At 42.5% G+C, this 15,000-nt stretch overlaps 1 protein-coding gene across 1 annotated transcript in view; it reads left to right on the forward strand.

Annotated features, from left to right (window-relative positions):
• xkr7b (XK, Kell blood group complex subunit-related family, member 7b) overlaps positions 1-15,000 on the forward strand; it is a 57,841-nt gene that overhangs the window by 1,539 nt on the left and 41,302 nt on the right. The window lies entirely within an intron of this gene.

A 15,000-nucleotide genomic window follows, 5' to 3' on the forward strand; every position in this document is an offset into this window, starting at 1 on the left:
TAAACAAGCTGTAATTAAAATATGATATTTGAAGGTACTTGCAAATTAACTTCGTCTTAGTCGACCAAATGAGGCTTTATGATGAGTTCAAAGACAAAACAACCTGAAGAAAACGCTGACGCCCAGTTAGTCTTTTGGATTTAAGTGTTTGAAACGTGAATGTTTTGTTTTGATCCGTTTTCAGATGTTTGATTAAAAGTTCCACCAAAGAGACATTTGACCTCTGAAAGAGGATTTCATTTAAATAACTGTTCCTGGTCAGAAGACGGAAAACTCCTGAAAAAACCCAACAAATACTCCAGAAAAAGTCTAAAAACTGAAGCTGCTTCGATAGATGAACTTAGTTTCTTCGTCTTCCGGCTTCATTAATGAGCTCACAACCTCCCAGATTCATCTTGGGAACCTTTGAACTTTTAAAAGCAACAAACAACTGGACTAAAGTACTTTATTGTATTTAATAGTACAATATCTGCAACCAGCTGCAACATTAACAGTCTCTTAAGTCCTACAATACATATATTGACAGGATTTTTAACTCGGTATTTTTACTTGTAATGGAGGATTTTTACATTGTGATATTGGTACTTTCTTTTTAATTAAAAGATTTCAGTATTTCTCTCATAGCAAAGTATAATATTTTATCTTCCTGTGCATTTTGGCTCAAAAATGCAAGAAGTCCTTCAACCTGAACAATGATCCAGATTGTTTATCCCTGAATGCAACTTATAGGAGCATTTATTTAACATTTTATATTATGTTTATATGTACAGGGAGAAGTATGGAGCATGAACTGATGCACTATTTATTGTTTAAGGTAGTTTCCCTCGATGGGCTTTTTAAAATACTTAAAACTCAACAACAAAATGCTGCACAAAACGCTAATACAACAATACTTTACATGCATTAAAGCATAAAACACACCGAAACCTCTAAGAAAATACATGACAAGAAACAAAAATTGCATAAAATACAAACATTATTACAATAAAGGCACCGTTTCCTGAATTACTGCCCCCTACTGGTGGTAGAAAATGGAGTCGAAATTATTTAATTTTTTTACTTTAGTTAGATTTAGGCACCAAAAAAAACCTTCCATGTGGAGTAAGATCTGGGTTTAGTTTAAAATCGAGGACCCTAAGTTTAGACTGGACTACATTGTTAAACTCAAAAACACGGTCATGGTTTCAGGAAGCATCAATCTGCTGAAGGAACAACCGTATGATATGTATCATAAAAACATGGAGTTAAAGTTTGGGGTTTCAAAATGAGAAAAGAACTGCGGCCTCTCAAGTCCAATGTTTTGTGGATCCATCCATCCGCCCCAACCTCCTCCCAACAACTGCATCACCTCACTTCCTCCACTAGAGGCCGCTGTCACACTGAAACGGAACTGCGAGTCGCAACAACCTGCTTTCTTCTCCATTTAATCTGTTACGAGAGCAGTGACACAAAATATAACCAACAAAGGAATAAAGTCAAACGGACTTCAGGATCAAAAGCTGAAACGCGTCGCAGTCCAAACATCCGCGACATCAACACGAATCTTCAATAACAGAGGAAACACTCGGGAAATGCTGAAGTCACGTAGAAACGACAGGTTTTGTAATGAGGGAATTCAGAGAAGCACATAAATACTCGCTGCATTCCCCCAAACTCAAACATGTCTGTCATGAAAATCACTTTTCACTGAATGTTTTCCATTTCAGCAGGAAGATTTGTTTCTCTGCTCGCTGTCGTTTATTTCGACTAAAACTCTGCTCGAAGACACAACAGCAGAGGGAAGTGAACCTTTTCTCCACGTTATTCAGGCTCAACGTCTGAACCTCCGAGAAGGTGAGACCAACGAAAACGCAGAGAAACTCAAACGAAGATTCACGTTTCATCCCGCTAATTCCAAAATAGAGCATGTGGGAATTCACACGCGTGTAATTACATGCAGACTCGGTAATGAAGCGCATTAATGAAGAACAGGAAGCTGCTGAGAGCTGGAGAATGAGAATGAGTTGGTTTTAATGGGATCGTTGCTGCCGGGAGACTTGGACAGACTCGCGCTTCCAGTCCGACTCCACTTTTCAATTTGGAGGGAGCTGAATTTTCTGCAATTTATATGTGGAAGTGAGATGAGAATTCCCATCGGAGATATCTTTTTTTCCTGCAGTGCGATTTAAGAACTGTCACGTCTGGACTGCAGGATTTTCTCAACATATCAAATCTTGCAGAATAAAATCTTCTGCAGGTGTGAAATGGATTTAAATTAAAATTTTCCTTTCAGCTGAAAGAAAGAAACTTGAAACCTGAAATGGATGAAATTGCTTTGACAAGGAGCTGCAGTGGATGAGTTTGTTCTTGGCAGCTACAACTCAGGATATTGGCACAAAAATAGACGAGCGATTGCAGGTGATCTGCGGTGATTTCCCCGTTTGGCGGCCTCTGCTGTGGCAGCAGGTCGCTCGCTGCTCTCCGTCCTCTCGGACTCTTTCCTCAGCAAAAATGCTCGTTTTAGTTCTTTTTACCAGCAAAAAAAATAAATACTTAAACTGATTAATATTCATGTTTTCTTGATCAGCGTCCCGTCGCCTTCGTTCCAAACTGTGACCCAGAATTAGTCCGTTTTATTCCCATCATGCAGTTTGTCTTAGCGAGGCGCCACGCTGAGCCGCGAGCGCGTTGTTGTCTAAAATATCAAAAGATGTCGTAGCAATAAGCAATATAACCGTCTCCCAAAAGGTTCCCCGGGACAAACGGTGTTGGGCAAAAAAGTGTTTCACGCTTCTGAGACGAACTCTGTTGACGTCCTCCAGTCCGTCCCACAAACTCGTGTTTCCGTCGTGTCCACGTACCGTCCGCCATCTTGGAAACGAGCCTCGCAGTTATTGTGGTTCCTGCTGAGCTTCGTTTTACGCTGCGATCAGAAAAAACTAACATTTGAGGATGTGTTTTATAGACTATATGTGAATAAAATAATTGGCATATAAACTCATCATGACTTGCAGCCTTTTAGAAGTTGGTGCCAAATGTTTCCTGAGTCTGAATCCGATTGGATGAAGACGCCAGACGGTCCGAAGCATCGGATGCGTCTTGAGTCTGTTTCACCTTCAACACCTGTGTGTCTGCTCGCTCAGCAGCTTCCAGCTCCTCATGGACTCTTCGGGGAAAACCTTCGGCTCCTTTTTCTTACTCGGAGAAAGAAAGTCAAACTACAGAGAAAAGAAATGAGTTTGTCGCTGGTATTTCTTCAGTTCCACGTCATCAGATTAAAGAAAAGTCCTCGTTTCACTCGACTTTCATCTTCCTCCGCGGCGTCGTGTTGTTTCGCTGTCAGTCATTTTAAAAGGATAAATCTGTGTAAGTCCTTTAAATACTGAGAGAGAAACACGACGGCTAACGATGATTCCACTTGGTTTTATTACTGACGCGTTTTATTGACCCAAACTAACGAGGAGCAGGTCGAGCCCGAAGTCCTGAATCAAGCTGGACTCACCTTTCCATCGAAGTGAAGTTTCACTCTGCTGCTCATCACTCGTTTTCAATCTACATAAAACAAATCCAGCTGCAAAGCAGCAAGGTCACATTTCTTTTGTCTGGGTGGTTGTTGAAAGGCATGCTGGGAATTGTAGGACATCTCTGACAGAAGCTGAAGAAGTGATTTCTAGCATTTCATCTGGATTTTGTTTTGAAGGTGAATCACTTGAGTTTGTTGCACGTGATGAGGTGCCTTTTCTTACCTTCAGGATTCGACTTGTCATCATCATAACTTTAATTTGTCCTGTATTTTTTCCTGTTTATGACCAAATACCTGCTAAATTAAGGAACTCTCCATCAACCACAGCTGATCAGCAAATGTTAGCATGCTAATTAGCTAAACTAGCATTTAGCTGTTCCTCTGTTGCTGTTTTACGTTTTTTTTACTTCCAATACTTCCTGGATCCTCTCCTTCTCAGGACAATAAGTCCACCACCTTAATGCACGGCCTGCATGGAGTTCGCTGAACAATACAACTCTGATTTGAAGTATTCTGCTTCTGATTTTATTCCTTTTTTTGTTATATTTTTTTTCCTGCTTGTTTTTCACATATTTTCTTGACATTGTTTGATCATAAATACTTTTAGAAGTGAGACCACTTACATTTTGGCACATTTCTACACAGCCTGTCGGGACTTAAACCTTCAGCGAGGCCACGTTGTACAGATTTAGGATCAATTTAAACGTCTCCAGGGGGCGCTATTGAGCAACATGAACTGATTGTCTATAATATTTAGATTTCTGTTTACAAGTGTAAGACCTCAGTATCCTGTTTGATTTTGTATCGACCTAAATTTGCTGGCATGTTTAGAGTTGTTTCTGACGTCGTCTGACTGGTGGGATTTTCAAAATAAAACATGGATAACCTTTTATGGTTGTTACTGTTGTTCGTACAAAGTTGGCCTGATTATCTGATGTTGTGCTGGATTCTTGGTTTTCTTTCTGATCTTACGCACCAGTCATCGATATATAAGGTGTGAAGGACAATCCAATCTGTTCCTGTCTGTGCATAGCTGGATGGAAAAACACATCCGCGGCCGGATGGACCGGCTGGTGATCAACCCGAGTGGCTAACTGGCAACCTCGATGGAGCTCAATACGCTGAATCGTTCAGGGGTGTGTGTGTGTGTGTGTGTGTGTGTGTGTGTGTGTGTGTGTGTGTGTGTGTGTGTGTGTGTGTGTGTGTGTGTGTGTCTGTTCATTCTCAAATGAAGTGACTGGCAGTGATTATTGCTCTTACTTTTCATTTTAATTTCGGGGTCTGTCACTCAGAGGCTCCCCGTCAGTCGCCGGGGGTAACCAACGATCGGAGGAGTGTCAATTAAAATGTTTGCCGGTCCACCTGTCAGATCTTTACGATCTGTGGCTTCATGTGTTCTCATGAAACATCAAATCTGCATTTTTCAGACCTGGATGAACTTTTCCGTCCTTCCAGTCACAGATTTTGAGCAGATTACATTCTTTCATTTTGATTGCGTTTTTTTTGTTTGTTTTTTTTGTTTTTTGCAGATATAAAACAGTAAAGTATTGATTTCTTGTAATCAGAAGTGATATATGATAATTAGTTTACTGCACACATTCTCATGAGATGGAAGCAGGACTTGATTCATGTTTGTTTGTGCAGCTGATGAGTTGCACCTGAAACACTCGCAGGTTATCAGAGAATCCAGCAGATGGTAAACTTTAAAGATTTAACGGGAGCGGTTTCATCATATTACAGACTCAGATATCGGCGGCCATCTTCGACTGAGGGATGTTTATTGCATTTCATCTTTCCTCTTTTCTAATGTTTCTTTTCTCATTTCTGTCCAAAAATCATCGTTACAATCGAGATAGAAAGAAATCAAGTTTTTCAAACTAACTTTGTTTCTTGACTAAAGAAATCCTTCTTTTTTTTACTTGAAGAGAACCTCAAGGTTCTCAGAATTTACCACATGTGAAGTTTTTGGTGCTTTGGTCTCTGTATTTTAGTTTTTTCTGAGGAGAATTTTCAAGGCTTCTCCGGGGTGCCTTTGTATCCTCGACCCAAACAAAGACAGGAACAGGAACTGATAGCTGCTTTGTTGTCGGACGGTTTTGATTTGGATCGTTCGCCGGTTCGGTGATAAACAGCAAGTAGCAGCTGTTTGTTTCATTTCTGACAAGACAATATGTTGTCATGTAAATTTAACCGTGCGCCACCATAAATATCACATGCCTGAGACATAGCCTGGCTTTGTTTCTCTTTTTACCTCCTTCAGGTTTCTGCTTCTGTTTTTACTTCTTGGAGTTCTTTTCTCTGACAGGGCGGCAGCGCTTTTTATTTTACAGTCTCTCTGCATTTTCTTTTGCCCTTAAGGTATGATCCTGCAGCATCCAGCGGCCTGCCGGCAGACCAATGAGAGATTCATGAGGGGTCGGACGGACTCGCAGACAGATGGACAGATAGACATGTAAAAAGTAGATCAAATGTCTTCTGCAAAGCACCTCTTTTTCTGTTGCTGTCGTCTCCGCAGTAAAAAGCTGCACTTTAATGTCGCAGAAACTTCAGAGCTACAATTGAAACATTAAGAAAAATGACATTAAAAAAAAAGACATTTGTACCAAGTTATCTTCAAAACAAAGAGAACATTTATTTTTAGCATAAAAGAGAAAAGAGGTCCATATAAAATGTTTTTTTTTTCCACAAGCAGATTAATCAATCAACAAAATTAGTCTACAATTATTTTGAAAATGTATTCACACTTTCAGTCACATAAATATGTAACTTTGAGCTTCACCACAGAGAGAATTGATCGTGACGTTAAACTTCAATCTGGTTTTGTTGCTCTTTCAACATCAGAAACTGGTTTTCTTCGTGTGGCCAGCAGCCCAAATCCACAACGTGTTTCTTTAAGAATTTAAAATCCCCGGACTGTAAATGCACACAGGTTTATGTAAAATTTAATAGAGTTATTGATTATGAATAGAAATATTGCCTGGAGGGAAGTTTTGATGATCTGCGGCCTTCTGTCCGTCCGTCCGCCGCTCGACTCCACGTCTCCGACTGATTTCCTGTCTCTCTGTGTGCTCTCCTGTCTGTCGGTCCGTCACACTGCGCTGAATAATTCACTCAAGCCCTTGAGGGAGCTGTCAATCACCTTTCCAGTGTGTGTGTGTGTGTGTGTGTGTGTGTGTGTGTGTGTGTGTGTGTGTGTACGTGTGAAGACGTGCAGCTATTTGCCGCTCCATGTCGCTGTCATCCAGTCGCTCCATGTCACTCCGTCTCTGTTTACAGTCGTCGTCTCTGCTTTTACTTTGAATCTTTAACCCTGAAGTGAACACGAGGGGGGGGGGGGGGTTGCATTTAAAGTTTGAAAAGTCTGTTTTTCAACCTCTGACTGTGTTTGTTTGTGTTTATGCGTTATATGTAGGACGACACTTATACTTTTGCACATGCTCAGTTGGTGTGTGTGCTGCAGTGATGCATGTTATTAGTGTGTGCCCTGCAGGTGTGCATGCACACGCATTTTGTAGGATGTGACTATGTATAAATAATGAATTCAGACACACAATAAAAACACACACACACACACACACACACACACACACACACACACACACACACACACACACACACACACACACTGTACAAATGATCTTCTCTGATATTGGCTCCTCAACCGGTGAACGTCGCCTCACTTTCAAAACCAAACGTGCAGTGAATTCTGACGTCCCGCAGGAGCTCTCATTTTAAATCTCCATGTAATTTCAGAAGTCTCTGTCTGTCTGTCTGTCTGTCTGTCTGTCTGTCTGTCTGTCTGTCTGTCCTTCACATATCTCCACAACTCGTTTGTCCCGCCTGCTTTAAACTCGGTAGGTGTGTTGCTGGAGACCTGAGGTTGTGCCCTTGGTGTGATTTGGACACGCGACACGTTCCATATTAATACATTTTCCCAAAAAGGCGACTGAACAAAGCGGAGAGTCGGCCGACCCTGCCGGAGCAGCGGAGCAGCGGGACCATCGAGCCGAGTGTTTTCAGAGTTTCTACAACGAGCTCTTCTCAAGAAAGCTGCACAGCAAATACCACGAGCCAGAAATCATACTGACAAACAGTATTTTCAACGGTGCTAGCATCGGTTGAATTCCACAAAGCAGCCTCAACATTAAATATCAATCAGTCAGAATCCTCAGATGTCAGCTGATGTCACGTTAAGGTTGGAGAAGCAGCAGAATACTAACAGGAGCTAATGATGGGAAACAAACTGTATGAATGATAGAGATTGTGGGAAACAATTTAACATTTTGGATGTTTGTCACCAGTTTTAAACCTCAAAAACAATCTTGTGTCCAAACCAAAGTGAAAAGCCGGACTAATATCTGGTTGTGTGAAAATCTTCCTGAGAAAAGTATATCATTTATCAGTTTCGTAGCGAAGAAGAGACAGAAGTTCATGGACATCAATTTCTGTTCGACTGAAACCTTTTATGTCTCTTTGTTTAGTCATTTGTGCTGAAAGACAGGTTTCATCTTTTAGTGTCCCGTCTTTCCTTGGACAGACAGACAGACAGACAGACAGACAGACAGACAGACAGACAGACAGACAGACAGACCAGAAGTGATACACAGGAACAACACATCAAATCCACATTACGGAGACTCGTCCTGACGGGATGGACCGCTGTTTAGTGTAGAAGCGTCCTCGGCGAAGTGTCCAGCCTCCTCGACACTGAAGCATCGCGCCGCTCGCTCGGAGCTCCAGAGATGCCGTCGTGACCCAGTTTCTCCTCCGAGATCCAGAAAGTTCATCACGTCTTACGACCTTTGGTCTAAATGAACCGCTCGGTCACAACGTCTCCACTTTACTGTTTGAATGAGATCTTTCTCTGCTGATAGATGAGACTGTATTCAAACGTATTTGTTTTGATGGAGTTTTATGCTCCCTCCCTCTGGAGGATTGTGGCCCCGAATCTTTATGACTAATATTTGTAGTCTGTTCATGGTTACATGGAACCATATTTCTTCCTTGGCTTTCATCAGTTTTCCAAGTTTGAGGAACTGAAGAGGAATAAATGGCACTTTATCACTAGAAGTTATGATCATACTTGATGTCTTCCATCACAACTTCCCAAAGCCCGACAGGACATCTTCTTATGGCTTGTTTTGCCTAAATCTCTCCAAAATCCTCAGTTTACTTTAATGAATGGCAAAAAAAAGAGAACAATCTAGAGAATTTGTAAAATTGTTCATTGCTTTAAAAATTGCTGATCATCCTTCTTCAGACTTTATAGCTCTGCACCAACATCAAACAATCTCCTCATTTGACCTCAGACAGAAAGGTGTCGTCATCAACGCAAACATTTGCTGCTTTTGGGCTTTTTTTTTTTTCTTTTTTTTTTGGAGGACCGTCTCTGAAGTTGACCCGCCGGGTGGTTTTCCTGTGCAGCAGTATGCAGCATATGGAAACCATTCTGTAGAATTACTCCACCAATATTATATAATAAGGAGAAGGCCCCTTGGAGAGCACAGACCTCTGCCAAGGCCTCTTCTGTCATATGCAAATGTACAACTGCAACCACAATATTTGTAAGAATATATTTTCAGAACTATGAGGATGATGTCAAAATATACGCTGGTGCCTGAAGCCTCATATCTCAGCTATGCATTTATTATTTACTTCGGAATTGACAATAGATGCAAGCTTTTATTATTCTTTATTAATTACAATTGTGGTGATGTTAAAATACTTCCACTTGTCCCTGAGTGCTCCATGAAGACTGCTTGCTGCATTCAATTTGAGCAGCTGCATGTGTCCCAGAGGACTATTGATCTTTACCGCCATCTGCTGGATTTAGGATGCATTGCATTTCGTAGGCCAAATGCCTTATCTCGCAATGCGAAAAAGATCATGAAAAAGATCTCATGTTTCAGCTCTGTGACTCGGATCCACTCTGAAATTGAAGGGCTTCTTCCTCGTCCCATATTTCACTCTTCCACCAAGTTTCATGCGGACAGATAAAGAAACTCAACTTAAACCCACCCCTCCTCGGTGTCGGTCATTTCATTGAATATAACCAATAATTATTGCTCAGTCCAAACTTCAGTAGTAGCATCAGCTAAATGCCAGCTGAATTATATATAATGTCAGTGAGTTACTGATTCATTAAGTTTAGTCACAGCCTCAAAATATTTAACCTTCCCTCCCGGTGCGTTTTCTGGTTTCAAACCAACATCCAGATTCTCCTGGAACTGGTGTTAGATCGCCGATAGATGGATGGATATGAATATGCAGATAGATAGATGGTGTAATCTGGGACAACGCATGGACTCAGGCCTGCACAGGGTTTGTTAGTTTATCTGTGTGCGCTTCAGTGATGCATGTTATTAGCATGTACCCTGCAGGGTGTGTGTGTGTGTGTGTGTGTGTGTGTGTGTGTGTGTGTGTGTGTGTGTGTGTGTGTGTGTGTGTGTGTGTGTGTGTGTGTGTGTGTGTGTGTGTGTGTGTGTGTGTGTGTGTGTGTGTGTGTGTGTGTGTGTGTGTGTGTGTGTGTGTGTGTGTGTGTGTGTGTGTGTGTGTGTGTGTGTGTGTGTGTGTGTGTGTGTGTGTGTGTGTGTGTGTGTGTGTGTGTGTGTGTGTGTGTGTGTGTGTGTGTGTGTGTGTGTGTGTGTGTGTGTGTGTGTGTGTGTGTGTGTGTGTGTGTGTGTGTGTGTGTGTGTGTGTGTGTGTGTGTGTGTGTGTGTGTGTGTGTGTGTGTGTGTGTGTGTGTGTGTGTGTGTGTGTGTGTGTGTGTGTGTGTGTGTGTGTGTGTGTGTGTGTGTGTGTGTGTGTGTGTGTGTGTGTGTGTGTGTGTGTGTGTGTGTGTGTGTGTGTGTGTGTGTGTGTGTGAGGACCTTTTGTCTCCAGACTGAGGAGCAGAAACCCTTTTAGGGTTTGCGTCACTTTAAAATGTGTGTTTTCGGTGACAAGTCGTGACGTTTGATCACGTTTCCACGTTTCTTCTCGTCGACTGCTTTCATCACGACAGTATTTCCTTTTGTATTCGTGGGAACTTTTGCAGTTGATGCTGGTTTTCCCGCCTTCAGATGGATGTTTTTGGGTTTGTTTCTGGAAGTTGGGTCTGAGTACATGATGCACGTTGTGTACAAGCCATTAAACATGAGAATACTGCCGTTACAAGTGGAACGTAGACTCTCCTGTGCTTTTTCTCTTGTCTTACTTGAGTAACAAGATGCAGAAGGAAGCTTTCTCTTTCTTATTCATGTTAAAATGTCTGCCTCCAGCTGCACCTCTTTGTTAACCTGCCCGTCGCTCACAGCTTCCGTCTTCGCTGTGATTACAGTCTGAAAGTTGTACGTTTTAAAGTTTGCTCTCCCAGTCTGAGAGGCGAACCAATCAGCAGCTGGTATGGGAGGATAAATATGATAAATGTGAAGCCAAGCGTTGTTTTGAAATGTAGCGGTGGAGATGGAGGTGGAGGTGGATGTGGATGTGGAGGTGGATGGAGCGATATGAGCAGTTGTAGTAACGCTAGCAAAAATTGGGTAATTGAAGACAGACCAAGAGTCTGCAGTGGTGATTTATCGTTGGAGTTTCACTCCGATCACGTTGGGAGGAGGTCTTACAGCGTGGTCAGGTTTGGCTCACAACATGCACCAAATGGTGGCCAATGCTAATTGGTTAACGGCTGCTCCAATAGTTTCAAAATGAACCAGAGGTCTACGCCACATTAGGATGCAGCTGCTGGAAGCAATCCTCAATGAGGCGCGACCACACCGACATATTCATGCAGAGAATTTGGGTCTGGTGATGGCATTGATGCCACATTCATTTACCACAATTATCAGTTTCAGACCTTCATGTCAGCGTTCAAGTCCTGATTACAACTCGGTAAATTCTGTCTCTGATACATCCGACTTTGTTTTAAGTTATATGGACCATACATTCAGTTGTGGTGTCATATACATCAAGGTTAAGTTGTGTCTGATTGAAGTGCAGATCACTTTAACTTCTTAATGTGCTGCTGGTTATTGATTGGATATCGTGTTGCAATGCATCAGTGCAATGGAAGCTGTTCATATGTTTGGAAAAAGGCTTTTAATCAGAAAAGCAGTGATAACAAAAAAAAAGAAGGTAGAGGAGTAAAAAGCTCAATATTTCCCTCTTTACAATGTAACATAAAATTAAATGACTTAAGTCCAGCAGTCGAGCAAATGTACCAGCAGCAGTCACCGTTCAGCTGCAACACAAGCAGCCGCGGTTCATTTCACTGTTGCTGAGTTGGTCCAACATATAAAGGCGCCGTCCCGTCGTACAACGATCCGAACGCTGGAGCTCCACATCACAGTTTGAGCCACTCTATTGCATTTTCTGGTTAATTGCACATCGCTCTCGGCCTGCCGTGTCCTTCTATTTGTTTAACTGTGCAGCGGGCCGAGGAATAACCGAGTTCTGCAGCTTGTTAAAGCCTAACCTGTGGACCCCCAACCATCTATTGGACCACATCAGCTCGTGTTCCCCAAATAAACCATGAGAGAGATCTGGTGTAACGGCACCGGCTCCATTCGCCAGCCTGAGGTTCTGTTGAGTCGTTGAGCGTATACTGAAGCGTCCAGACATCTTCGCTCCACAGAGGAGCACTCGTGTAAACTGTTGATCTAATTTTGCATATCAAGTGTGTTACAGTTAAAAGAAAAAGAGGCTGAATTTATCTGCCCGAACTGACCTGGTGTCCTGAGGAAAAGGAATCAGCCGCTGTGGGTGGAGCGTCCGTGGAGACTCCTCGTCTCTATTGGATGTGTTTGGATATGAATGTAATAGAATCACTGCTCAGTGAATAAAAGATCTGTGGATTTTAAGGCTCAATACTTCAGGTGCAAACATCATAAAAGAATATAATGCTTGACAAAGACGGGCCGTTTCAATGATCTCGGGTATTCAGACGAGCTGGTGGAAACAGGACGAGAAGTGTGGCTCGTTGGTCCTTCACTGAAATACCTCAACAACTATTGGACGGACTAGCATGAAATGTGGTACAGATATTCGTGGTCGCCAGAAGAAGAAACTCTTCATTTTATGATTCCCAGATGTTTCCTCTGGCGGGAACAGTTGGGTTGACATTGTTATTGATTTCCTCCACCAGATGAACAGTAATAATTTGGTGTCCGCCTTTCTTTTGATGTCTAGTATGAAGCCAGATACCTCCAAGATGATGAACCCAATAACTCTGAGGTACCTTCATTTTCATGCCAACACACAACACCAACATGATATCGTGGAGTTGACTGACGTGTGCATTAGATGCTTTGGTGTGATTGTGGGTTGTAGTTAACGCAGTATTGTTCATGTTATCACAAACATTTTTCTGTGAAGATATGAACGTGTCGACATACAACTGCGTCGACGATCATCTCAGCTCATCATTTTTTGGCCGCCTTGTTTTTATTTCTTTTTTGCCGTTCTACAAACCTTTGGTTGGATCTGTTGTGTTTCCGACCAGAGAAACTTCAGACCTACTGGAATCCAACAAACCAGAAATGTCGATGCCATCAATGTGTAGAAAATGTGACAAAATAAAGTGAAAGAGGTGCTGAAGGTTGGTTTTACCAGAACAGTTATTTCCCGTGAACGGTCCGTCGTAGAGAGTTTGAGGCTCAGACGGATCGATCGCCCGCCGGCTCTTCTGTCCTTCCTCTCTGGACTCGACTCGCCGGCTCTCCGTCTATTCTGTGAAGAAAATATTGTTTTTTATTGCACGTTAATAGTGGAATATTTGTCACACCTTCACTGTGATTGAAATTGTCTCTGTTTCAGATCATTTTTAATATTTGCTGTCTTCCTTTTCATGTCTGTCCAGTCAAATAGAAAAGTAATGAAAATGTAAATGCTGTTATTGAAATACGCCGTTCATGGTCTGGAGTCTCGAGCACTTCGAGTTTCTAACATTCATTTATGGAAGAACTGTTATTGGACTCTTCAATTACTCAGAAGGTGTCACTTTTTTTTTCTAAATGCAGCTTTTCATTTGGTCTCCAGCCTTTAAAATCCTCTTCAGAGGAAACTCTCCTCACGTTGGACCTCGGAGCTGCTGGAAGTTTTGGGATATTTACCATGAACTTTTTAAACACTTGACGGTTTTATGGATTCTGGTTCATTTATTCTGTCTCCGGCTCGGTGGACTCTCGTTATGAATAATATCACGGAGCAGTTGAAGCACTGAGATCAACAAGACAGACGTCCATTTCATTTCTGCGGTGGAGGACAGATGTGTCTCAGATGTGCATTAATCTCCTCCAGCTGAAGGTTGAATAGTTTGATGACCTGCTGAACACGTTGTTTCTGTCTCAGTAATCATTTCTGAACACATCAGAGCGCCAGCGTTACCACTCTTGTACATGTGTGACATCTTAATGTCTCCGTCCAACACCGTTAAGATGAACTTCAAGTCCAACTACGAGCTGGAATTTATCACCCAGCAAATCTGATGTCAAGCCTGAAACCGGAAGACTTTTAAAGCTGCAGATTAATGACTTTGGAAAGAGATCCAACACTCACATGATGTTGTGTTCAGGGTCCTTGTGTATGTGGTACGTTTAGATGCAGATGAACGACGTGTCTCCTGTTTTAATTGTCGAGTCTTTGAGGACGCTGCAGCCTGAGTGAAGGCTGAACTCTCCGCTCCGTAATCTGCTTTTGTTTTTTGGCTCTTGAACATGGAGCTCTGCCCTCCCCCTTCCTGTCAATCAAAGCGTCTGCAGATTGGAAACCCTGACATGCAGACAATAACATCACATCTGACATTTTCAATCTGCTGCGTTCCCCCCGCCTCTCTACGTGTCCGTCGGCCTCCTTCACCTCTTCCTCCCTCTCAACTCCTTCCTCTTTGTTGGGTGAACGAGGGAGAAGACAAAATACTTCTGTTGAGACGTCCTCAGGAGGCAGAGACGGTCTTCGTGGGGTTTCAGACATCCCTTCATTTGAAGGAGAGAAAGAAGCAGCGATGTGTGAATGTGTCACTAATGAAGATTTGTACCGAACGCTTTGTAGACGAGCGAACAAAAAACAACATGGTTACATGCAGCGGTCAGTCCACTAGTTACACAACAAACACAATTTCATTTAAAGTACAGCTGGATGCAAACATGCTCACTGATCCATGCAGTGTTAGGAAACACACACACACACACACACACACACACACACACACACACACACACACACACACACACACACACACACACAGAGACAGACAGACAGACAGACAGACAGACAGACAGACACAGACACACAGACAGACACACACACACACAGACAGACACACACACACACAGACAGACAGACACACACAGACACACACACACAGACAGACACACACACACACACACACACACACACACACACACACACACACACACACAGACAGACACACAGACACACACACACACACACACACACACACACACACACAGACAGACACACACACACACACACACACACACACACACACACACACACACACACAC

This window comes from Brachyistius frenatus, unplaced genomic scaffold (genome assembly GCF_029030835.1).
Source record: "Brachyistius frenatus isolate BFR_SWC_R1_liver_20210118 unplaced genomic scaffold, ASM2903083v1 Contig_174, whole genome shotgun sequence".
Lineage (NCBI taxonomy): Eukaryota > Metazoa > Chordata > Actinopteri > Embiotocidae > Brachyistius > Brachyistius frenatus.